Raw genomic sequence first — 26,596 nt, forward strand, 5'->3', positions numbered from 1 at the left:
CATCCAGTGAATTCTAACTCTTATCAACCCTATAGGACTGAGTAGAACTACCCCATAGGGTTTCTAAGGAGCAGCTGGTGAATTCAAACAGCAGACCTTTTGGTTAGCAGCTTAGCTCTTACCCACTGCACCACCAGGACTCAGACCAAGAATAACACATGTGAGGAACTTACTCCTTAGTTCAATCAAGTATGTAGAAATTGAAATTTGTAATTTTGGAGATTCCTCTCTTTTTTTTTCGAAATGGGGGCATTGAGATGGAGGATTTTCCTATGCCCACCATCCTAAGGGATTTAATTAACCCATAGTTGAGACATTGTAAACATCTCAAGAAATTATTACCTTTGAGAAATTTGAGGGTGAGTAGGCATATCACCTGGCTCCTCTTAAACTCCTTATAAAAACCTGACTTGAAGACTCACCTGCCTTTTTGAATAAGTGCCAGCTTGAATAGGCAGGGTTCAGGGAATTGCCAACCAAAGGTATGGTTTCTCCAGAGGCCTCCAAGGGATGTAAAAGAAGAGTGGAGCCAGACCCCGTGCTTGGGACACACCCTTGGTAGGAAATATTTGAGTGTGTGTGTGGTGGGAGTGCACTGGGTGTGGGAGAGTGGGGTGGGTGGGTAATAGGGAAATGCCTGTTTTGTTTTTTTTTTTTTTTAAGAAACAGTTTTTTACTTTTTTTTTTTTTTTTTTAATTACAATGAACAGTTCAGTGGAGACACATTCCTTATCTGCAGGGGCTAGTGGAAGTGCTGATAGCTGAGAATGTAGCCTGCTCCCCAAGTGCCAGTTGGCATTTTGGAGAGAAAACTTGATGTTTGGAGCACTGACTGGCCCTGCCTTTTCTAAATAATTAAGGGTGGTGGGGTGGTGGTAAGAGAAAGAGGATGGTCTATGAACACTGACCCTGGAAAATTAACCCGAGTGTGTGGGTTGTGGATAGCAGGAAAAGAACATCACCCGCAAATGACAGCAGTGCCTTTATTTATTTATTTATGCTTCTTTTTAGTTCTGAGTTGTTTTTAAGCCATAAATTAATGGGGCCACCATGAATTTTCAGAGAATGAGTTTTACAAAAATCTAAGTGTTTTAAATATTGCCAGGATTTACTTATATACACTGTATATGAGAAAAGTCCTTCCAGTTATAGGGAGGAGAAAGAAAGTATATTCAGGAATTAAATTTTCACAGTTCTCTGAATTCTTATATTTCTCTTGTTGTCCATTTTTCTTTTTTTGTCCTTCATCCACCCCTTCCACCTTGACCCACTGTCTTCATCATCTAGTGCTGCCATAACAGAAATACCATGAGTGGATGGCTTTAACCAAGAGAAATGTAATACCTCACATTAAAGTAGGCTAATAGCCCAAATTCAAGGCATTAGCTCTAGGGGAAAGCTTTCTCTCTCTTTCGGCTCTGGAAGAAGGTCCTTGTCCTTAGCCTTCCCATGGTCAAGGAGCTTCTCAGGTGCAGGGACCTTGGGTCCAGAGGACATGCTCTGCTCCTGGTGCTGCTTTCTTGATAGTCTGAGGCCCCCAACTCTCTGCTTGCTTCCCTTTCGTTTTATCTCTGGAGAGATAAAAGGTGGTGCAGGCCACACCCCAGGGAAAGGTGACCTGAGTGAGGGTGGTGTTACAATCAATCCCACCCTAATCCTCTTAAAGTAAAATTACAATCACAAAATGGAGGACAACTACACAATAGTGGGAATCATGGCCTAACCAAGTTGAGACACACATTTTTTAGGGTCATAATTCAATCCATGACACCCACCAAACCAAACTTGTCACCATCAAGTTGATTCCAACTCATAGAGACCCTAGTTGATTTGAACTCATAGAGACCCTATAGCATAGAATAGAACTATTCCATAGAGTTTCCAAGGACTAGTTGGTGGATTCGAACTGCTGACCTTTTGGTTAGCAGCTGAGCTCTTAACCACTATGCCACCAGGGCTCCTCTTGATCCACAGTCCACCCTAATTCACCACTGTGTTAGAAACTAAGGTTTTGCTACTCTGAAATAAGAACCTTTTACTATACTTTTGTGTTAGTGGTTGCTTTTGGTACGTCTTTAAGCACTGAACAGTTACCTCACACCCGTTAAAAACCCATTGCCACTGAGTCTATTCCAACTCATAGCGGCCCTATAGGGCAGAGCAGAACTGTGCCATAGACTTTCCAAGGAGCGCCTGGTGGATTTGAACTGATGACCTTTTGGTTAGCAGCCATAGCTCTTAAACAGTACACCACCAGTGTGGGAGGGGTTTAATTGATAACATGATGTCTGGGCTCCAAGGGAGATGGAATGGATGTGCAGGAGAAGGGCATGCAGAGTCTGCCTGTATAGTCCCCAGAACTCTGTTCAAGATCATAACACACCTCAGTAATCACTTGAATCTAAACATACAACTTTAACAGTTGATGTAAATGACTTTACACATGAATTTTGGAACTCAACTCTTTCTCAATGGAAGTTCCTTCAACCTAGCCGTTTGTTTGTATTCCCTTAATAATTATGAAAGCTAACAATTATTGTGTTCATTCTGTGTGTAAGGCCTTTTTCTAAGTGCCTTGTGTGTTTTCTTTAACCTGCGTAACAACCTTTTGAATAAGACCCATTTTAGAAATGGGAAACTGAGGCAGTGAGAGGTAAAGTAACGTGCCCAGATCACCCAGCTGATAAATTGAGTTAGGATTTAAACCCAGGCAGTTTGTTTCAGAATTTGCTTATGTAATCACTGTACATGACAGCAGTGAGCCCTAGTGGCTCTGTGGTTAAAGAACTTGGCTGCTAACTGAAAGGTCAGTGGTTCGAACCCACCAGCCTCTCTGTAGGAGACAGATGTGGCAGTCTGCTTCAGTGAAAACCCTATGGGGCAGTTTTACTCTGTCCTTTGGGGTCACTGTGAGTTAGAATCGACTTGATGACAGTGGGTTTTGGCACATAATACTAATGTGCAGTGTATTCTGTATGCCGTGTATATGTTCAGAAACTAATTTTCCGAACATTTATGCCATATATAGATTACCAATCCAGTTGCCATTGAGTAGATTTTCACTCATGACGACCCCGTGAGTTTTCAGAGTAGGACTGCCCTCCATACGGTTTTCAATAGCTGTGACTATTTGGAGGTAGATTGCCAGGCCTTTCTTCCAAGGCAACTCTGAGTGTATTTAAACTGCCAACCTTTCAGTTAGTAGCTGAGCACTTAACTCTTTGTGCCACCTAATACATATATATACTAGGAGGTTTTCCTCCTTATTTGTACTTTAACGTTTTTTAGACTCTTACGAATACTTGTTCCTGGCAGTGAACTGGATGCTAAAGAACAGAATAGGCACATGTAACCCTCTCTCACCTTCTCCCTCCCCTCTTTCACAGAGATGAAATAAAAAGGAATTAATGAAGACAGATCATTGGATTAGGGCCCATACTCAGGGCTCTAACAGCATGGGGGGTTTCTCCTGTCACTTCAGTTCTTGTTCAGGAATTGGTACCTGCTTTTTGTGAATCACAAAGACCAGTGCTGTATATCAAGCCATTTAGATTTGGGGTATGGAGCAGTGATTTAAAAAAATTAAATTTTATTTTCAGAGATTTTTTCTAATAATTGTTTACATTTATTTATTTATTTTTAAAGTTAGACCCTGCTTTATTTTAGAGAGGAACAAACTTTCAAAGTTTTTAAGCAAACATTGGTCAGGGCTGGGCTTTTTTTTTATATTAACTTTTATTGAGCTTCAAGTGAACGTTTACAAATGAAGTCAGTCTGTCACATATAAGTTTGTATACACCTTACTCCGTACTCCCACTTGCTCTCCCCCTAATGAGTCAGCCCTTCCAGTCTCTCCTTTCGTGACAATTTTGCCAGCTTCCAACTCTCTCTATCCTCCCATCCCCCCTCCAGGAATTGGCACCTCCTTTTTGTGAATCACAAAGACCAGTGCTTTATATCAAGCCATTTAGATCTGGGGTATGGAGCAGTGATTTAAAAAAATTAAATTTTATTTTCAGAGATTTTTTCTATTAATTGTTTACATTTATTTTAATTGTATATTCTAAAACCCCTACAAAAAGGCATGAAATAATTGTTTAAATTTTAATTCATATGGGTCAAAATGTATGTTAAACTACCTATCGTCACCTTCACAGTCGTCGTTATGTTTGAGCCAATTGTTGTGGCCACTTGTTACCAAGTATGACCTGCTTCTCCAGGGACTGATCTCTCCTGACAACATGTCCAAAATATGTGAGATGAAGCCTCGCCATTCTTGCTTCTAAGGAATATTCTGGCTGTACTTCTTTCAAGACAGATTTGTTCATTCTTTTGGCAGTCCATGGTATATTCAATATTCTTTGCAAACACCGTAATTCAATGCCTTCAATTTTTCTGTGGTCTTCCTTATTCATTGCCCACCTTTCGTATGCGTATGAGGCGACTGAAAGCACCATGGCTTGAGTCAGGGGCACATTAGTTTTCAAGGTGACATCTGTACTTTTGAACACTTTAAGAGGCCTCTGGCAGCAGATTTGCCCAATGCAATGTGTCGTTTGATTTCTTGACTGCTGCTTCCGTGGGTGTTTATTGTGGATCCAAGTAAAAATGAAGCCCTTAATGACGTGAACATTTTCTCCGTTTATCATGATGTTGCTTATTGGTCCAGTTGTTAGGCTGTTAGTCTGTAGTCTTTGATCTTCAGCAGTAAATGCTTTAAGGCCTCTTCACTTTCAGCAAGCAAGATTGTATCATCTGCATATCTCAGGTTATTAATGAGTCTTGCTCCAATCCTGATGCCTTATTCTTCTTCAGACCAGCTTCTCAGATTATTTGCTCAGCATACAGGTTGAATACATATGGTGAAAGGATACAACGGTGATGCACACCTTTCTTGACTTTAAACCATGCTGTATTCCTTGTTCTGTTTAGATGACTGCCTCTTGTTCTATGTACAGGTTTCTCATAAAAACAGTTAAGTGTCCTGGAAATCTCATTCTTCCCCATGTTATCCATAATTTGTTATGAGCTGGAGTAGGTCTCAGAAATAATGTACCATTTCTTCCAGTTGGTTGTGCATGGCTGCCTACTTCCCTAGGTGGTAGCAGCTAAGGCCTGTCTCAGAAACACTCTCCTCCCCACTTAGCATGAGTTTTCACACTGGTCCATCTTCTTTCCCTTGTGTGTCTCCTGCCCTCCTCAGTGGCTGGGGAAAATGATAGTAGTCCACTGATGAGATTTATTCTTTTATTATACTTTATTTTATTATTTGTTTTTATAACATAGTTCTGTTAAAATCAAGGGTAATAAAAATGTTTGTATGATGGAAGTGGATAATCCCACCCACTGTGTCCATCTAAAGTTTCATGAGAAAACTGTGCCCACAACAGAGGGCTCCCACTCCTCTGGCTCACTGTATTTTCTCCTTGTTTATTTGCTCTTCCCTCTTTCCTGATGGATGCATGGAACCACTGAGCTTCAGGACTCCACAATTCTGCTTTTCATACCAGTGTTACTGTAATCTTGGGTTCATGGGCTGCCTTGCCACAGATTTACTCATTCTGTTTCTGTTAATTATTTCATTACTTAAAAATCTCTCATGAATTTTTCCAGAAGTACATTCTATTCCTCAAAAACTTGGAAGCAATGGGAAAGTATGCAAAAAAAAAAAAAAAAAAACAAGAAAACATACGTAATGCATAGAATAAATTATTAACGTTCCGATATGTCTATTTTCTTGCTTATATTGGCATGTATGTGTATTAGAGTCTCTGGTTGATGCAAATGGTTAATATCTTGAGCTGCTGACAGAAAGTTGGAGTTCAGGTCCACCCAGAATTGCTGTGAAAGAGAGGTCTGGCAGCCTACTTCCGAAAACTCAGCCATTGGAACCCCTATGGGGTACAGTTCTACTCTGGCACACTGGTGTCATCATGAATCAGAACTGACTCAGTGGCAACTGGTTTTATGTGTGTATTAGCACACACATTTATGTATATTAACACAGATATTACATCCTGATATTTTCATTCAACATTAGTCTTTTCATGGTAATTTTTTTTTGTTTTTTTTTAATGAGGGCATTAAATTACTTTGTAATATTCTGTGTGCATGTAGTATATGGTTTTTAGCGATTTGACTATAGTTGCAATAATGTGCATGTTTCTAGTAATCTTCAACCTATACTTACCTCTTTTTAACATACATCTCTGCCATTAAATCTCTTTGTTTAAGTGTTGTTTAACACTCATTACGCCTAAGGGATGGTCTCAGAAGCAGCCCTGATCAATTTTTCTCCCTCTTACTCATGAAGCCCCTTAATGTATTTCAAGGTATCAACTACGAAGGATTTTACGTACTTATCCTTTGTTTATTTTTCATTCAGTCAGTATATTCCATGGGCCAGAAGTAGTCTATGTTATGCAGATACAGTGGTGAAAGGTACACACTGTCCCTGTCGTCATGAAGGGGACAACCCAGTGCAGGTGGGAGGAGCACTGGGGAAATGCAGCTGAGAGAAAGGACAGACAACCCTCCAGGAACCACACTGGACTTCAGAGAGGCTTGTTGGCTGCTGTTCACCTGGCAGGCTTCTAGATACCAGAGTACCCTTGGGCTTGGTGCCTGCTCCTCTCTCTATTGACACCCTCCCTCTAGGATGCCTCAGTGAGTTTACTGCTGTCTATTTGTAGCTATGGACCTGAGGTTTATACCTCCATCCATTCAAACTCCTCCTGGGTCCAGACTCATATATTCAAATGTCAGCCTAACTCTCTGTATTGACCTCTTTATGCATTATAATGATACATTCCTCATATGGCCATCATGAAAAGCAAACATGAAAGGAAAAGCACAGGAGTGCCTGGCACCAGTGTAGGTACTCAATGAGCATTAGCTGTTGGTATTATTCTTGACATCTCCGTGTGTGGTGAAGTTTTATTACCGGACATCTCCATGTGGATATCTAACAGCTGCACCATGTTATCTAGGCTATGAAACAATTCTTGGTTCCAACCACCATTCCGTTCTTATCGATGAATTTCTCAGGACTTCGGTGATGGGAGTGTGTGTTTTTCCACACAATGGACATGATTAGGAATGGTAGGCCAGGTCCTGCACAATAAATTGCTCCAACATTCCTATGGGTGACCATTGAGACAAGTTTCAGCCACTGAATGTAGCAAAGAATTGGAACTACTCTCAGCTGTTCATGTGAGTACTCTCAATCCAGAATATCTGGTAAATCAACTGTTAGGGATTGAATTGTGTCCCTCCAAAATGTATGTGGAAATCCTAACCCCTGTACCTGTAATTCTGACCTTGTTTGGAAATAAGGGGCCTGCTTTTATTATGTGAATGAGGTCATACCAATGTAGGGTGGGTCCTAAGCCTAACTCTTCTTAGTTATAAAAGGAGCAGAATACACACAGACACAAACAGGTGAAAAGGAAGACAGACAAAGAAGACAGATGCTTCTAGAAGGCCAGGAACACAAATGATTGCTGGCATCTACTAGAAGCTGAGGTAGACAAGGAAGGACCTCCCACTACAGCCATGCCCTGAATTCGAACTACTACCTGCTAAACTGTGAGAAAATAAATTTCTGTCCTTTAAAAGCCATCCAGTTGTGTTATTTTTTGTTATGGAGGGACTAGGTAACTAACACACATACCCGTGCTTGTAAGTTCAGCCCAGTGCAGAATAATTTTCTTCCCTCCTTGGTCTAGCCCACCCGAACCTCCTCTTTCCCTATCAGTGTCCTTTGCTTTCACCTAAGAGCTATGACAGAGTCCGCTTGATGCTGACGCATTGAAATTTCAATTTATTTTTTATTTATGATTACTATTAATTCCAATATTTTCTACAGTTTTCAATGGAGACAGTCCTATAATCTATGAATAGCAGTTATACTTTTTTTGTACTAGCTTACACTTCCAGTGTTAAATGTTTAATAAAAATAATGATAGAAGCATCCTTATTTTATTTTTTATTAATTTTAAAGAGAATGTCCCACCCGTCACCATGAACTATCATGCTAGTTGTAGTTTTCCACGTTCGGGAACTCCTTTTCTGTTCCATGTTTGCACCTAGTCCTTATCTGTCCGTGTGATTGGATTTTATCAACCTGCTTTGCCCCCATCTCTTGAGGTGAGCATATGTCTTCTCTTCTTTCACCTATGCATGTGGTGAATGAAATTACTAAATCTTTAATGTTCACTCAAATTTGTATGCCTACAATAAACCGCCTTGATCATGGCATGTTACGTGGTTTACCCTTTGCTGGATTTCCTTTGCTGGCATCTTATGTAGGGTTTTGCATCTCAGTTACTGAGTGTGCTTGTCCTCTAACTCTTCTTCTACCTTCCTTCTCTAATTTGTTATCATTTTTAAACTAGCCATAAGGATCAAGTTAGGGGAGTGTCTCATGGTTTTCTAATCTCTGTTGACTGCGTACAAGATTAAAATGACTGTTTCTTGCATGTTTGCTGGAACCTGACTGGAAACGATCTAGGTCTGCCATTTTCTTTGTAGGGAGATCTTGAACTACTGACCCATTTTATTTAGTGGTTAAAGGCCTCTTCTGGTGCTAATTTACTTGTAAAAAATTCTGATGCATGTTCTAGATTGCTCGAATCTCATCTTTAAATATTGATTATCAGGGCTTGTAGCCTCATGCAAGCCAATTAATCAATCCCAGATTTCCCCAAAGTCAGGCTCTGCAACTATTCCCGGTACCAAATTCCCTCATCTAAGACTTATTTGCAAAGAAAGATACAACAGTATGCTATCTACGCGGTTGTGTATCCGCAGCCTTCTTGAGTCCATAACGTGAGGTTACAGTCTTCTAATACTTTTTTTGTAATTGTTCTCTTTCTTTTTTTTTTTTTTTTCCTTTTTTCACTGCCAATACCGCCCCCCACCCCAGTCTAGTAGTTTTAAAGTTGTGCGTTTCAGGTTCAAGTCTGTAATCCAGCTGGGATTCTGTGTGTGCTGCATGTGTGCATCAAAAGAACACGCTTCTAGAAGCAGAAAGCAGGCAGTGCGACTGTTCGGTGGTTGGCGGGGCGGGGGGAGGGGAGCTGCTGCCCAGAGAGGGCGCCCGAGGGAGGCAGGAGATGCCGGGCTGCCCACCGCAAGCCCGCAGACTCCAAGGAGGCGGAACCTGCGTGCACCATGAGCCTTTTGAGACAGGCCCAAGCCCGCCCAGCCGGGTGCTAACCTCGCACCCGCCAGGCTTGCGGGTTCCCCCAGGACTAGGGGAAGCCTGAGGCCAAGGAGGACAAGACCTAGGGTCTGGACCTGGGAACTGGTTCTGCCACGTGTGATCGCAGCACTTATGCTGGGAAGGAGGGCAGGAAGCATATCGCAACGTGCGTCCGGACGATGACCCAGAAGGGCAGGAGTTGTAGTCACCCACGGACTCTGCGTCTGCATATGGACGCCCCCAGGGTGCAATTCCAGGAGCAGAAGGCAAAGCCACAGAGGCCACAGTGCACCTCGCTGATGCTCCCCAGGGGCATTTCCCTAAATTTGGGGAACAGTCCCTCCTCTGGGCTAGGGACTTTGTTTCCTCCATTGTCATCACTGACTGTGAGCAGACTCTTGTCTAGGCAGACTAACGAGGAGTTATCAAAATGAGCTCCAAACTCCGGATTTGAGTTAAGGATCATAAATTAACACAGAGAAATACGACTTTAGCAATAAGTGCCTGCTTGAAGCCCAAGTTGCCTGAAAACACGGAATTTCAGTCTTTCAGCTCCTCTGCTAATCTAGGGACTAAGAACAGGATCTCACTGGAGCTCAAAGATGTGGGGCACTGGGAATACTCTGGGTCTGTCTGCTCATGGCTGATTGTCTGATTCCCAGTTTTATTATACAGCTTAAATACAGACCAGAAGAGGAGTTTGGGGCTTGACACCTGACATCTTAACACCAGTTCCTGTTTCTTGAGGAAGGAAGAGGTAAAATAAATCAGCGTTTGCTGTTTCCTTCTCCATCCCCGGAAGTCCTGATGAAGACCCTCTCAGGTAAGGATTGACAGGGAGTGGCTTGGTTTACTATTCAACTTTGTCCTTCAGTAACTTTGTTTATGTCCTGCATGTAAACTGTTGTGCATTGAGAAGCATTCTAATTCTTGTGCAGAAGGACTAGACCTCCTGCAGAATGACTATATTGTGCCTCCCTCGGGCACCCCTGTCTGCGCAGCACCCCCCAACGCCAACTGCCCAACCGCCTCTCTCCTGGCATTCTGCTTCTAGAAGCATGTTCTTTTGATGCAGAGATGCAGCACACACAGAATCCCAGCTGGATTACAGACTTGAACCTGAAGACCTTATGCAGAATGACAATTTATGAACCACTAAGCTCAGTACTAAAGCAGGTACTTACCCCTCAGAGAAGGCCCTGGGGGAGGTTGACACCTGCATTCCCCAGCGCTCCTGCTGCTCTAGAAGTGCCTGAAATGCCTCTCTGGGAAAGGCCTTCAGAGTAGTAGGCTCATGGCCCACGTGGGAATTCAGGCCTATTTTTCTGTTAGAACATCTCATTTCGCTCTGAAAATATTATTATCCAGTTTATCCACCAGGCATGAGTACAGACATCTCATATTTTCAAAATTAACCCCATTCTCTAATACTAATGTGCCACCAAGAGTATATTCCAAAGTTTTTCCAATAGGCTAGAAAGTCTTTGCAAAGAGGGGAGTCCTGCGCCATGTTGTGCAGTGATAACAGGGTTGGCATAATATGTTTACCGAGATACCTACCACTTTTTTTAATTTTTTATTGTGCTTCATTTGAAACTTTACAGAGCAAATTACTTTCTTGTTCAACCATTTATACACAATTGTTTTGTGACATTGGTTGCAATATTCATGATGTGTCAATATTGTCCTCTCCTATGCTCCAGTTCCCCGTTTCCATCCGCCATGATTCCTGTTCCGTCCTGCCCTCTTTTCAGTGCTTTTGGGCTGGTTTTGTACTTTTGGTCTCATACACATGATTGAACTAAGAAACACTTTCTTCACGTGTGTTGTTGTTTGTTTTATAGACCTGTCTAATCTTTGGTGGAGGGCGAACTTCCGAAGATACTTTCCACTTTGTTGCTTTCCATAATTCCTGAAATTCCAAGCCTGCCACCTGAAGAACTTCCTTTAGTGTTTCATTTAGAGCAAGTCTGGTGGCGATGAATTCTCTTAAGCGTCTTTCACCTGAGAATGTCAATATTTTTCCTTTACTCATGAAGGAAATAACAGCCTATAGAACACCGGGTTAATGTTTCTTTTCTTTCAGTGTTGAAAAAATGTTGTTTTCACAGCCTTTTCGCCTCCATGGCTTCTGATGATGAATACAGAGTCATTCCAATTGTTTCTCCTGTGTGAGATGACTTGTTTTCTCTCTAGCTTCTTTGAAGATATTTTCTTGGTCCTTGTTATTCCACAATTGACAATGAGGCATTTGGGCATAAAATTATGTGAGTTTAACTTGTTGGAGTTTGCATAGCTTCTTGAATCTGTAAGTTTGTGTCTTTCAACAAATTGGGAAAGTGTTGAGCCAGTATTTCTTCAGATACTTTTTTCTACACCACATATTTTTTCTACACCGTATGGAATTCCAATAAATAAATGTTAGATATTTTTGAATTTTTTTGAGGCTCTGTTCATTTTTTTTCAATATTTGTTCTCTGTTTTCAGATTGGATATTTTCAATTGAACTGTTTTCATCTCATTGATCCTTTTGTCTGTCAACAGCATTCCACTGTAGAGCTGATCAAGTGAATTTTTTATCCTATTTTTCTGTTTTTCCTGTCTAAAATTTTCATTTGTGAATGGTTTCTATGTATTTTTCTATTTTTCTAAGTTGTGCCTGTTACTTCTTTGAGCATGGTTAAAGTAGCTTTTTAAAGTTTTTGTCTGTGATTCCAAGACTGTGTCTTACTTCAATCTTACAGAAAATGTCGATGTTGTTTGTTTTAGGAATCACTTGACCCAGTTATGTTCAGGCTGCAGGTTCTTTCCCAACTTCTGTGTGCTGTGGCTCAGATGTCAGTTCAGATTTTGAAGACTTTGCAGTGATATTTGGATGTAATCTATGGGAGTGTCACTCAGTCTGGGACCTTGTTGGTGTTCTAACCCATAATGCAGTTCTCAAAGGATTGATCTACTTCTTAGGGTCAGAGCAAAGCATATGCAACTGTGGGAGTGGGGAGGGGTATGAAAAACAACTTTATGGTATCCCCCTCTTGAGCCGCCTGGTCTCTGTCTCTCTGAGGCTCTCTGATGTCTGAGCAGCTACCTTCCTGGTCCACTGGCAAGAATGTTGGGGCTTTAATCTCTTCATTCTGCTGCACAATTAAGTGACTGGGTCTGCGTATGAGGCCAAATAATGGTAAGATGGAGAAAATGTAACAGAGATTCCTGTACATTATTTGGTCCTTATATACTTAGGTCAGAGAGAAGGCACACTGTTTCGGGTGATACTTTGAAACAGGTATGGAGAAAAAGGCATTAACAGGTCGATAGCTGCATACTAGGTGTTACGGATTAAATTCTGTCTTCCCAAAATGTATATATCAGCTTGACTAGGCCATGCTTCTCAGTATTGTGCGATTATCCACCATTTTGTCAGCTGGTGTGATTTTCCAATGTATTGTAAATCATACCTCTATGATGTTAATGATCGAGGATTTGAAGCAGTTATGTTAAGGAGGCAGGGCTCAGTCTACAAGATTAAGTTGTGTTTTAAGTCAATCTCTTTTAAGATATAAAAGAGAAAAGAGCAGAGAGACAGGGGGACCTCAGTAGCACCAAGAAAGAAGTGTCAGGAGCAGTGCATCCTTTGGACCTAGGATCCCTGTGCTGAGAACCTTCTTGTCCAGGGGAAGATTGGTGACAAAGACCTTCTCGTAGGAGTGACAGAGAGAAAAAGCCTTCCCCTGGAGTTGGCACCCTGAATTTGGACTTATAGCCTCCTAGACTGTGAGGGAATAATTTTCTTTGTTAAAGTCATCCATTTGTGGTATTTCTGTTACAGGAGCACTAGATATCTAAGACGCTAGGTACCAGGAGATGTACATTTCCCAGCTCTTTCGCTCCCAGGGACACTATGACTAAGTAGCCAATGCCATAAATCCATGCGAGCAGACTGTTCTGATTACTGCTTTGACTCTACTGTCTGTTATGGTAACCACACCCACCTTGTCTTTGTTGATTGAGTGCCACCACTTGGATGCTACCACCATGGGGTCCAGTCAACTGCATTGTAGTCAGGTGTCTTAATTCAGTTAGGGCAGTTCTCACTGTGGACTCTTACTTACATAAAATAGCAACCACAGAAGTCTTCAATAATGCTGGGGCTTGCTTCCCAAATTTGTACCTCACTGCTATGGTAAAAAGAGAGCCCTCTGGGCACTCCGTGTGTGGGTCTGTGGGTCCAGCCTAATAAATCCATTCTAACATTCCAATTTCCCTCAGCCTTTGGATACCTTCTCCTACAGTATACAATGGCAGATCTGCCATTTCCACTTGATTTATTTTAGGCCACCACTTAATCCATGCTTCAGTAAACCAGCCAAATAAACTATGAGATCCTTTTCTAACCTCTCAAGCTGAAACACTGAATGAAGAATCTATGCTTCCTGGGCCTATATCAATAAACTCAGACTAATCCACCTTTATGTTGCTTGCACCGTTATCCCACACCCAAAATAGCCATTCCCACACATATTCACCAGGTTTCTGTATGTATATATTAGAAAAATCAAGCAGTTCTTTTGGAGTTTAGCATAGCTTATCCTGGGTCACACTTCATAGCTCACCTTTTGGGGCTTGTTGGGACTGAAGTCTAGGTATAGGTCTAGAAGCAAAAATGGGCAGAGGCAGTGGGATGTTCAGCCGTGTCTTATAAGGCATCTGCCTAAGGTGATGCCCCAGGCAATGCCCCAGACACCACCCCAGGAGACAACTCAAACAAGACACTTCAGGCACAGCTGGGGTAATCTCATCAGATGGAGGTGGAAGGGATAATTGTTTTACTGGGAAGGGTGGCTTAGCCGGCAAAGTTAGAGAATCTCTTTAGATGGGAGTAAGAGGTCTGGTTCTGTTAGGAAGAGCGATTCAACAGAAATTGGAGGTTCATTGTCCCCCGCTTCCTGACTATCTGCCCATATGTCCTCATCCCAAGTTTCAGGATCCCATTTCTTCCCAATCAGTGCCCTTACTTTAACTTCAGAAACCATTTGAGTGAGGTTGGATATTCAACTGGTGCTTTAATTCAGTCACTCTTATGATAAGAATCTGAGTTTATTTTTGGCAGCATTAGCCTTGTTAGTATAAGAAATATGGTTTTCTTTCTGGGCACAAGTGGCAGCTTTCAGATCTTGTATGTGGTGCTTGAGCTTTGAGTCCATTTCTTTCATTCACCAGTGTGGCTAGCAAAAGCAGGACCAACCAAGCAGCTTCCTTATTATTCTTATTCTGACAAAATTATAGAAAAGTATCAAATATGTAATCAGGCAGAGCCTTGTCTCTCACAAATATTTGATCCAGTGGTAGTAGTATTTTGCGTATTTCTATTGTCACCTCCCACCATGGATTAGCAATAGCCTATTTACTACTGGAGACAGTCATCAGTGCCTTTAAGATTAGCCAGACTTGAGAATCAATTCAGAAAACTCATCCTTAAGATTTGGTTCCTCTGGAACCACTGTAGGTACCAAATGTCTTAGCCTGGGATCTCTAGAGATGCAAAACTGGTGAACAGAATATATATATACACACATATATATATATAAAAAAAGAGTGTGTGTATATATACGTGTGTGTATGTGTGTGTATATATATATATATACATATAAAAAAATTTTTTTTTTTTATATGGAAACCCTAGTCGCATAATGGTTAATAGCTATAGCTGCTAACCAAAAGGTTAGCATTTCGAATCCACCAGGCGCTCCTTGGGAACTCTGTGGGGCAGTTCTGCTCTGTCCTGTAGGGTCACTATGAGTTGGAACCGACTCGACGGCAATGGGTACACACACACACACACACCCACCCACCCATATATGCTTACATATGTTAGTTGTGGCTGTTAGAGGCCATCGATCCTGTGTAAAACAGAATGAAACACTGCCTGATCCTGAACCATCCTCACAATCATTGCTATGTTTGAGCCCATTCTTGCAGCCATTGTGTCAGTTCATGTTGTTGAGCGCCTTCCTCTTTTTTTCTGACCCTCAGCTTTTCCAAGCATGATGAGCCTTTCCTGGGACAGGTCCCTCCTGAAAATATGTCCAAGGCACGTGAGACGAAGTCTCGCCATCCTTGCTTCTAAGGTGCATTCTTGGTGTACTTCTTCCCAGATGGATTTGTTTATTCTTCTGGCAGTCCATGGTATATTCAGTATTCTTTGCCAACACCATATTTTAAATGAATCAGTTCTTTGGTTTTCCGTATTCATTGTCTAACTTGCTCAAGCATGTGAGGTGGTAGAAAATATCATGGCTTTGCTCAGGCACACCTTAGTCCTCAAAGTGACATCTTTCCTTCACAACACTTTAAGGAGGTCTTTTGCAATAGATTTGCCCAATGCAATACATTGTTTGAATTCTTGACTGCTGCTTCTGTGGGCATTGATTATGGATTCAAGTTAAATGAAATGCTTGATGACTTCAGTATTTTCTCTATCATGGTGTTGCTTACTGGTCCAGTTGTGAGAATTTTTGTTTTCTTTATGTTGAGGTGTAATCCATACTGAAGGCTGTAGTGGTTGCTCTTCATCAGTAACTGCTTCAAGTCCTCTTTACTTTCAGCAAGCAAGGTCGTATCAGCTGCATATCATAGGTTGTTAGTGAATCTTTCTCCAAAACTGATGCCATGTTCTTCTTCTTACAGACCAGCTTCTCAGATTATTTGCTCAGCATACAGATTGAGTAAGTATGGTGAAAGGATACCACCATGACACATAACTTTCTGATTTTAAACCACACGGTATCCCCTTGCCCTACTCAAATGACTGCCTCTTGGTCTACATAGATATTCCGCATGACTACAGTTAAGTGTTCTGGAATTCCCATTCTTTGGTAAGCTATCCATAATTTGTCATGAGCCACACAGTTGAGTGTGCTTGTATAGTAAACAAAAATAGGTAAACATCTTAGTGATAGTCTCTACTTTCAGCCAAGATCCATCAGACATCAGAAATGATATCCCATGTTCCATGTCTTCCTCTGAATCCAGCTTGAATTTTTGGTAGTTTCCTGTCTGTGTACTGCTGCAACTGTTTTTAAATTAAATTCAGCAAAATTTTTCTTGCATGTAATGTTAATGACATTGCTCGATAATTTCCGCATTGCGTTGGACCACCTCTCTTTGGAATGGGCACACATATAGATCTCTTTCAGTCATTTGGTCAGGTAGCTGTCTTCCAAATATATTGGAATAGACAAGTGAGCACCTCCAGCACTGCGTCCCTGTGTTGAAACATCTCATTTGGTACGCCATCAATTCCTGGAGCCATGTTTTTTGCCAATGCCTTCAGTGCAGCTTGGAGTTCTTCCTTCAGTACCATCAGCTCTTGATCCTATGCTACCTCCTGATATGGTTGAACGTCGACCAATTGTTTTTGGTGTATTGAGTCTTTGTATTCCTTCCATCTACTTTTGATGTTTCCTCTGTTGTTCGATATTTTGCCCATAGAATCCTTCAGTATTGCGCCTAGAGGCTTGAATATTTCCTTCAGTTCTTTCAGCTTGAGAAATGCCAGGTGTTTTCTTCCCTTTTGGTTTTCTAACTCCAGATCTGTTCACATTATATTATCATACTTTGTCTTCTCCAGCTTCCCTTTCAGGTATTCTGTTGAACTCTTTTACATTATTTTTCCTTCCATTCTCTTTAGCTACTGTACATTCAAGAGCAAGATTCAGAGTCTCTTGTGACATCCTCTTTGGTCTTTGCTTTCTTTCCTGTCTTTCTAATGACTTTTTGTTTTTTTCATATATGATGTCCTTGCTATCATCCCACAACTAATCTGGTCTTCGATCATTAGTGTGCAGTGCATCAAATCTATTCTTGAGATGGTCTCTAAATTCAGGTTTGATATACTCAAGGGCATACTTTGACTCATGGACTTGTTTTAATTTTCTTCAGCTTCAACTTGAACGTGAATATGAGCAACTGATCATCTGTTCTGCAGTCAGCCCCTGCCCTGATTCTGACTCATGATATTGACCAAGTGAAGAGTGATTCAGAGAAAAACATGGATAGAGTGTGACCTAATTTCCATAAAAACAAACAAATGAATGTACTTACATGTGTCCCGGCAAAAAGAAGTGTGTAAAAGGGTACATATGTATCTTTGGACACTGGACACTTCAGGGGAGCAGGTATAATATACTTATGTGGGGATGGCTCTTATTATAACTTCTATATACAAATCTCTATTGTTAAATGTGTTATAAGAATGTAAAAGCTTTTAAAGTTTAATAACATCATACGTGTATGTGTGTGTATTTGAAACTTTTTTTCTTTTGACTATTTTATATATGTGTTTTTTAGTTATCTAGTTTTTTTTTTAGTGTGGCTATAGCAGAGATACCAAAAGTGGATGGCTTTAACAAACAGAAACTTATTCTCTCACAGTTTAAGAAGCAACAAGTTTGAAGTCAGGGCACCAGGTCTAGGAGAAAGCTCTCTCTCTTTGTGGCTCTGGGGGAAGGTCCTTGTCATCTATCTTCCCCTGGCCTAGGAAATTCTCAGCGCGTGGACACTGGGTCAAAAAGACGTGCTCCACTCCAGGCACTTCTTCCTTGGTGGTATGAGGTCCCTCTCATTTCCGCTCACTCTTCTCTTTGTATCTCAAAAGAGACTGACTCAAGACTCACCCTAATCCTGTAGATTGTGTCCTCCCTCATTAACCTAACTGCCTCTAATCCCGCCTTATTTACATCACAGAGGTTAGAATTTACAACACATAAGTAATCACATCAGATCACAAAATGCAGGACAACCACACAATACTGGGAATCATGGTCTGGCCAGGTTGGCACACATTTTGGGGGACACTATTCAATCCATAACAACAGAGAAAACACTGTCTTCAATGCCAGATTCAGAGACTTTTATCAATCTATGAAGGGCAAACACAGAAATTGAACAAAATTCAGACCAGCGAATTATTGCTTGCTCTTGTAACTAATGACTTCTTCTGGTCTCTGTACCTGGAAATGGCCAAAAAGAATTCTGTGAGGATTAATTCAGTTATTGCTAAAACATCTACTGCATTTACATGTCTACAGATAAGGAATAATGCTGGACACCATGTGTGATTCATTAAGTAACACAGGGACTATTAGACTGTTGTTCTCCTTCTCTGATATGCCACTATCACCTTCTCCCCTTGTTGCTCTCCTGAAAAACCCACACTTGTATATTCTAGGCTTTTTTCCAGGATTGAATTTGCAGGAAGTTGAAGATACATCTTTGAAAGATAAAGAAGACTTTGGCCACATTGTCTTTAGACAGTCGAACTTCCCAGCCAGCCTCTGTGCAGGATGGGAATTCACAATCCCTCCTACTCAGTACCTCTGAGCAGGACGGGATTTCTGTTTCATTATCAGGAGACTGTGGAATTCACCCCTCTTCAGAAAACTTACTTTCCTTTGCCTCAAACTGTCCCTCTCAGGATCTGTCACGGTCACTCTGAGAAATTCACATGGGCAGCCTGTATGGAAGTGCCCATCCTAGAGTCCCTGCCCTCCCTTCCTTGCTCCGTAGGGCTTCCTCCGACACTTGGGGTCACATCTCCCAGGGAGTACACACCTCTGGCACTTCCAGGGATTCCCAGGCCCTGGGATACTGTGGATGGGACTTGGAACTCAATCTGTTTCTTCCCATCCTCACCTTTGGTTATCTGTGTTCTGTCTTCACCAGATTTAGGAGGCCTTGTCTTCTCTTTGCTCATTTCATTTCAGTCAGGCTTTTCTATTCCAACTCTCTGATCTCAGGACACATCAGGTTAGACCACAGAAAAGAGAAAGACCAAGCAAACATCACTGATCTGTGCAGAAGCTGCTGGGAAGGGATTCGATTCTCATTGGTTTAGGGTTTTAAGCCCACTGCTCACCGGCAGGCAGGTTCCCCCCAGAGTCTGGCTTCTGTCTGGTACCTTGTACTACAAAGAACTCAGTGACCAGCCCACCTTCACAATCACACCTCCCTTAGAGCTATCTTTGCAGAGGCTGTTTCTCAGACTTCCATGTCCCACTGAAATCCCATTTCTCTTTCCTTACAAACATTGTGCTCATTCTCAGGGCCCTGAGACCTCATCTGCAGGTGAGTCTTGTCCTCTTCTCTCCTTGGCGGGGGGAGCTTTGGAGTGGACCTCATGTCTTTGGACAGCTATCCTGGGGCTTCTTCCACCCTGGTGCTCTAGGGCTGCATCTCTCCATGTACTTGAGGGGTCGTGGAAGGGGCACAAGGCTAAAAGAGTGGATCTTCCAGGTGAGGTGGGTTTAAGAAGCCTGAATGAAGTTCTTCCCTGAAGGGTGCATATTTTGCAGTCCAGACATCCTGCTCCTCTCAGTCTAAGTGTCCTAGCACGTCTTCAGGTGCTTTCTCCTTTGACCTTGAGGCCATGCCTGCACCCTCTGCAGCCAGGTCTCCGACATGTGTAGCAGCACCAGTAGGTGTGGTAGCCTCTTCAGCCCCTGTCTCCTCCTCCAGATGCTCCTGGAGGTGCCTGGCTCTTCTTGCCAGGACTCCAGGATGCTGACCAGGGACTCAGTGTTGGTTAGACTGAGGGCAGACCTGATGGCACTCACTTTCTTCAAAAACTCGGCCTCAAGACCAGGGGCCTTTTGCCGACAGGGGTGTGAGATGTTTTGGTCTGGTCTGCCAGACCATGGCTAACCCCTTGACCTTACACACTTGGGTAGAATACTCATACTTGACCTATGGATCTCTGGAGTAATTTGATGAGTGGGAATTCTGCCTAGTGGAAGCTGATGCAAAAGGCCTCGCTGATACTTGGGGAATCTTCCTGGGCTTGGAACTTGGGCTTTTTGTTCTCATGTTCTACCCTGAGTGACACTTTCCTCTTGGGTTGAGACTTGCAATAATGGAGAGTTAATTTACATGAGCCCTCTGGGCTCTGGTGTCTCAACTGTGACCTAAGTCTCTGGTCTAGGGATCCCTGGAGGCCTCTCCATCACCACCATCCTCCACTTCCACAGTCCCCATGGTTTCTTTCTTCTTCCCCAGGCACAGACCATACTTTAGGGAATTTACTCTGGGCAATAAAGTCTCCTCCAGAAAATTTCAGCGATGGTACTACCTTATAGCAAAAGTCTATCGTTTTTCCAAAAATTATAATACATTGATTTAAAAATAAAACTCCCAGTTTTCTTTTAGTAGATTCCAATTCATAGCAACCCTATAGGACAGAGTAGAACTCCCCTTAGGGTTTCCAAGGAGCAGCTGGTGGATTCCAACTGCCAGACCTTTTAGTTAGCAGCCGAAGGTTTATCCTGTGATAGTTTATAATATAAACAGAGGATCGCCACATTAAAAAAATTTTTTTTTTTTTGCGTTTGTTGGATGGAAGTGAATTTGCTCCTGTGGAATATGGGAGTTACCTCATCCTCTGCACCTTCATGATAATACATGGTTTCTCTAAAAACTGTTTTCTATGAAAGTTATTTTTTTTAGTAAATTTAGAGTGTAAACATTGAAACAGGAGAATCGGTCTCCTCTTTGTAACTTGTTTTCATACTCCTTTTAAGGGAAGGATTTTCACAGAAGGAATTATACTTAAAGAGACAGCGTAATTTGTACTTTTATGTGTGATTTAAAACTTCTCCTCGTACCCTTAACTAGCCTACACCAGGAGATTAAGATTGCCTTTCTCTGAACAGAAGCCCATTACCATGTCCTTCAGCGTGAGGCAGAAACAGATGTCCGTATTTGAGAGTCTGATGGCACAAACCTTAGTAGCTGAATCACAACCATGCCTCCTGTGTGGGCGAGCGGGGCTTGTATATGTCAGCTTAAGGGTCAGTTTTTTTCTGAGTTTGAGGGAAGGATTGGCGAGTTAAGGAAGAAAGAGAAGGAGTTTGGGAGGGGAGTGTAAGCTCCAGTGACAGACAGAAGATGGGGTGGGGGATCTCTCAAAGGGTATTAGAGGCCAGTCAGAAAAGCAGGAAGCAGCAGGAAGCAGGGCCAGTGGAGGGCAGCACTGGGTGGAGGAGGACAGCAGAGGTAATAGTAGTAGGGAGGGCAACAAAACTGGCCTGAAAAGAGTGATACATGACTGATCCTAGATGAAGCTCAGGTTGAGAAAAGTAGGAAAATAAAAAATTCTATCCTGTAGCCATGTTTGTGGTTAGGAGTTGTTAGGCTCTTGAGGGAGGTGGGCAGGAGACACAGGAGGGGAAGGGGAGTTCCTGGATCTAGGAAGGAGTCTACAGCCCTTCTTCTGCCCTCAATGATGTGGGTTCTGGCCTCTTCAACCTACCACTCCCAGAACCTCCTGAGAAATTTCCTTAGTTCTTCACATGGTATATTAATTCCATCTCATTAGAAAATATAATAATGAAGTACGCTTCTTGCAACCCACCCTTTCCACCATCCTATACTCTCTGCCCCAGTTGCCCACTGGCTTCCTTCCCTTCCACCATGTTCAGATCCAGAACAAAAGAGTGCCTTTTCTGCAGCTATTCTGGAAAGCTCTCAAACTTACAATTGAATTCTTTCATTTCATCCCTCATTTATTCCTACATTTCTTATTGACAAAATAAACTTTGGTTAATTATCCACTAAATGACAGAATGTGCTTTCTCAGGAGAATCTTCCTTATGACCTTATCCATTCACCCCAAATCCTTCATCTTGTCCTACCATGGCTCTCTTTTCTGGTGGAAGTCAGACCTTTTGTTCTGTAGCACTCATCAATCGGGGACAACTTTTCCTCACCTTTATCTGGAGTCTTAGAGAAAGGCCTTTTCCTCGTGTATCACTGTTTCATCCTGCTTGGGTGAAGATGTCCAAACATAATGGTCTGAAGGACCTTTATCCCTTCTCCCAGCAGGAAGCTTTAATAACCTGGGGACTCTGGCTTGCTCCTGAATTTCCTTGATTCAGTAGCTACAGTTTCTCTCCCACAAGACCTGAGGTTGGCACCCTTTTCAAAAAGCAGCTGAGATCTGAGTTAGCACCAAGGCTTCCGTAATCCTGTGTGACATCATTGCTGACACTGCTGAGTTCCATGGGCCCAGTTTGAAGCTAAACACAGCAACCAGAAAAACATGAAACTGTCAGGTAGGCGCTTGAGAAGTGCTAGTGCCAATGTGGGAAGAAGGAGAGTAGATACTAAAAATGAATTGAAACTTTTCGGTGCCGTGTAAGGGGTTACTATCCCTTGGTGGGTAAAGAGAGCACAGGGAATGATAACAGTATCATGGGCAGCTGCTTTCTCCCAGTCCTCTCATTTGACTCTGTTGGAATCATGTCTCTCCAGCTCTGGTTATAAAATGTCCACTCTGAGCCCCTCTTAGGTCTCCTTAGTCTCTGAGTCTTCACACAGGCTCTGCTCTCTGACTAGGAGATGTTCTCTCCCTTCCCATCTGCTGGCCTACTCTCCCTGGTGAAGCGTGGAGGTGAAGAAAACTGACCCCACTGGAACAGATGAGGTTTATGACTTACCAAAAAGCCCTAAGACTCAGCAATTTTGTGGTCAGCCAGAATGGGAAGTTTGGGAGTTGACTTGGGGAAAGCCCATGACAGACTCTGCTTTTGTTTAGGAGGCAATTTAGAAGAGAAACCAGCAAATGGGGAGACCATTTGAGGAAGAAATTAAGAAGGTTGGGGTGGTGATGAGGAAGGAGGAGACTTCTCCAAGGAAAATAAAAATTCCAACATGGGGATGGTAGGGGTTTGTTTTGTGTGACCGAAAAGGACAGAAGAGGCAGGAATGGTAGGGAAACAATAGAAGAAAAGATAATCTGTGCCTGTTCACAAATGTAACAAATCCCCCAGTGCTTTTACCCTGTTTCCTCAGACTTTTCTCATCAAGCCATCCTTCCCCTTTTACTGAAGCCTGTGGAAAATACCTGGGGCTTCCTGGATGCTCGGCCTTTTTTCATCCCTTAACTATTCAGTCATATTCCCAACTTGGTTCAGGCATGACTTCCTGGTTGTAGTCTTCCCTGAATCTTCTCCTGGTAGATGAGTCCACTTCTTGCTCTGTACTCCATTGTACCCAGGAAACCCTTTACCACAGCATAAAACACAATTGCATTTACTACACATTCTTCCCCTCTCTGTGCCCATGCCTTCTATGAGACTCCAGAACACCTTTCATTAGCAGTAGGAGTCTTCTTCTACCTGTTGAAGGCCGACCTTACGGTTGCTTCAGCCATTGAAATAGTAGCAGAGATGATAGAAGGAGAGAATTGAAAAGATTTTACATTGAGTCTTGCCCTTTTGTTGCTCTTAAACCCTGAGAACCTGTGGGAATGACCCCAGGCCAGCCTGCTGAATGATGAGGGACCATTGGAAACAGGATCCAGCGGTTTCACTGAGTTGATTTTATGAAACTGGCTCGCAGGTGACCTGGAATCAAATTGTAGACACATGAGTAAGCCCTGCTGCGAGCCACTGTGGCTGGCCCAGATCAGAAGAACCCCAAAGTGACAACCTGAAAAATTGTGAGCTTAGTAAATGGTTGTTTTTTTAAGACACTACCTTTTGGAGTCATTTGTTATACAGCAATACGTGACTGATACACCTGTTGACTTGGCCGTTTCTCTTACCAGGCAGTGAGGCAACTTCTCTAAGTCATTTCATCACCAAGAGCATCTGGCCTAGGGTCTGACATGTAGCTGTTTATACAGGAAATCTTTGTTGACTTACTGCATGAATTAGTAATACGAATTTTATGTGCGAGTCTGCACAAAATCATGTATGAAAAAAAGCATGATTTTTTAAAAAATAAAATGAATTGAGGCTCAGAACTACCTGCTTACAAAATTGAGGGGAGTTTTTAACCTCACTTACTTTTAGGGTACTCCCTCATCCAGATATGCAGTAATTCCCAGGGTCTAATGAAGGACCAGTGCTTGGAGAAGACCTTCAACACACCCATTGCCTCAGCCTATGTGGGTGATCTCTCTAGAAGCATTCGTTCTGCTGTTTCCATTCTCAGCTGGAGCATGAGAACCTTGGTGGGGCTGTCAACAGCATAACAGGGTTTGTCTACTTATGTGCCTGCATCAGCCTTTGAGGTGCTGTAACCTACCCCAGGGCACTATCAAGAAGGAGCTCCTACTCCTCCCAATGTCTAGGACACTACTATCTGACTGTCACTCTTCCCCTGGGCTCCAGTTCACTCAGTGTGATCACCTCAGTGAGCTGAGGCTTTTACCACAGACTCTTCAGAGTCTTGAAGTTTCAGAACTTCAACACTGTGAGTCCAGCTATCTCCTTGAAATGAGGTAGGGAAAGAGGAAAAATGTAGGAAGACTTTATTTTCCATTTAATGTTGCAATAAAATTTCTTGCCCTGCATTTTTGAAGGGTCCTGCCTAACAATTCCCTCTGTTCTCTTCCAAGATGTAGGACGATGAAGAGTGAATGTTTGTTGTGTCATAATCTGCAGAAGGCTGCAAAGTGCACATGGGGTCCATTCCCCCGATGCTCACACTAGAGCACCCCACCCACGTGGAAATCTCTGCAAGTGTTACTGAGTCCCTCCCACATCCACAGTGAACAGCTTTCAGATTCTTATAAGAGGGAATTGTGTCCTAACACCAGCTGCTCCCTGGAAACCCTATGGGGCAGTTCTACTCTGTCGTATAGGGTCTCTGAGTCAGAATTGACTAGATGGCTACAGGTTTGGTTTTTTCTTTCAGCCAAGTGGTGAGAGTTTGATGTCAGCTCCATAATCGTGTTATTAAAAAATGATGACAAAGTACCAGGTGAAAGTAACAAAACAAAACTGAAATGTAATGGCTTTTTCACATTTATTGGCCCCACAGAGTTCCTTCGAGGTGTTTACTTTTCACTAGATTCGGAGAAATCTTTGTGAGAGAGACAACAGCTTGAGATAGCTCCAAAATTACGTTTCCCTCCTTAATGTTAGGTTACATTAAGAGCTGGTTGGCTGGTTTATGATCTGCCTGCTTCACAAAAATAGAAGGCCCATGCAGGCAGGAACTTGTCTGTTGTGTTTGTCAGAGTATCCTGGTACCTGGTGCCTAAGAAGTGCTAAAAAATTATTTGAGTGAATGTGGGTGGGTTTTTATAAAAAAACACTGTGTTGCTGTCTTTATTTAGTTAAATAGTGAAAACAGGGATAAGGAAAATGAAGACAATTATTTGTATAATTTAGAGTTACATAAGGTGAGAATAGAAGTTGAATAATGAAGAGATAAAAAAATAAGCTGTGTGGATGGAATGTACCCCCTTCCCTTTGCTTTGGAGGGAGACATTTTAAAATTGGATTGTTTTTTCCCTACTGATTTATAGGTTCTATATGTTAATTGAAAAGTTAGTCTTTTAGGAATCACAAATACTTCTATTGAGATACAATTCACCTGCCGTAACACTGCCTTTGAAAATATGCACAATACCGTGGCTTTTAGTATATGGGCAGACTTGGCACAACAGTCACCACTGTCTAGCTTCAGAATATTTTCAGTGCCCAGTAAATAAAGGCCCTTGTTAATGAAGGCGTATTAACAGTCATCCTCATTACTCCTTTCCTCCACGCCGTAGCAACCACTAATCTACTTCTGTCTGTGTTGGTTTGTTCTGGACATTTCATGTAAATGGAATCATGCACGTTGCGGTCATTTGTGTTTGGCTTCTTTCATTTAGCGTAATGTTCTCAAGGTTCGTCCATGTTGTGGCATGTATCAGTACTTGGTGCCTTTTTGTGGCTGAGTAATATTCCAGTCTATGAATATACCACATCCTGTCTATCAGGTCATGACATTTGGGTTCTCTCCACATTTTGGCTGTTATGAATAACACTACTAGGAATCCTCTGTGTGAGTTTGTATGTGAATATGCTTTTGATTCTCCGGGGTGCAGACCTAGGAGTGCAATTGCAGTGTTGTGTGGTAATTCTATGTTTAACTTTCTGCAGAATTTCCAAACCGTTTTCCAAAACAATTGGATCATTTTACATTTCCACCAGCGGTATTCCAGCTTCTGCACATCGTCGCCGACACTTGTCCATCCTGTTGAGTTTAGCCATCTTACTGCTTTTGAAATAGTAGTGCACTTTAGTTTAGATTTGCATTTCCCTGATGACTAATGAGGTTACGCTTCTTTTCCTGTGCTTGTTGACAGTTTCTGTATCTGCTTTTGAGAAATCTCTATTCAAATCCTTAGCCTGCAAACCTTTTTTCAGCTTTTTGCCTGTATTTTTACTCCCTTCATATACTTTTTGATATGCCAAAGATCTATAGATCTTAACAGTTTTAGCCTTCATATTTTGGGATTTTTAAAAAGTCTTTCTCTTTTATCAATAAAAAGAAAATAAAAACTTCTAAAATTTTTATGGTTGCATATTTTAATTTTAAATATTCTATCCATCTGGAATT

General features: G+C 42.1%; 1 long non-coding RNA gene across 2 annotated transcripts in view; it reads left to right on the plus strand.

Annotated features, from left to right (window-relative positions):
• The window catches only part of LOC135229542 (uncharacterized), an 81,146-nt gene that overhangs the window by 13,497 nt on the left and 41,053 nt on the right, over positions 1-26,596 (plus strand). The window contains exons 2-3 of one of the 2 annotated variants that reach the window (XR_010320221.1): positions 9,881-10,381; positions 17,144-20,531. This is a non-coding gene — a long non-coding RNA (uncharacterized LOC135229542). Of the gene's footprint in view, positions 1-9,880; positions 10,382-17,143; positions 20,532-26,596 lie in introns of those variants that run through there. The other variant, XR_010320222.1, reaches the window with a different exon arrangement.

The sequence above is a fragment of the Loxodonta africana genome, unplaced genomic scaffold, assembly GCF_030014295.1.
Source record: "Loxodonta africana isolate mLoxAfr1 unplaced genomic scaffold, mLoxAfr1.hap2 scaffold_36, whole genome shotgun sequence".
In the NCBI taxonomy this organism is placed as follows: domain Eukaryota; kingdom Metazoa; phylum Chordata; class Mammalia; order Proboscidea; family Elephantidae; genus Loxodonta; species Loxodonta africana.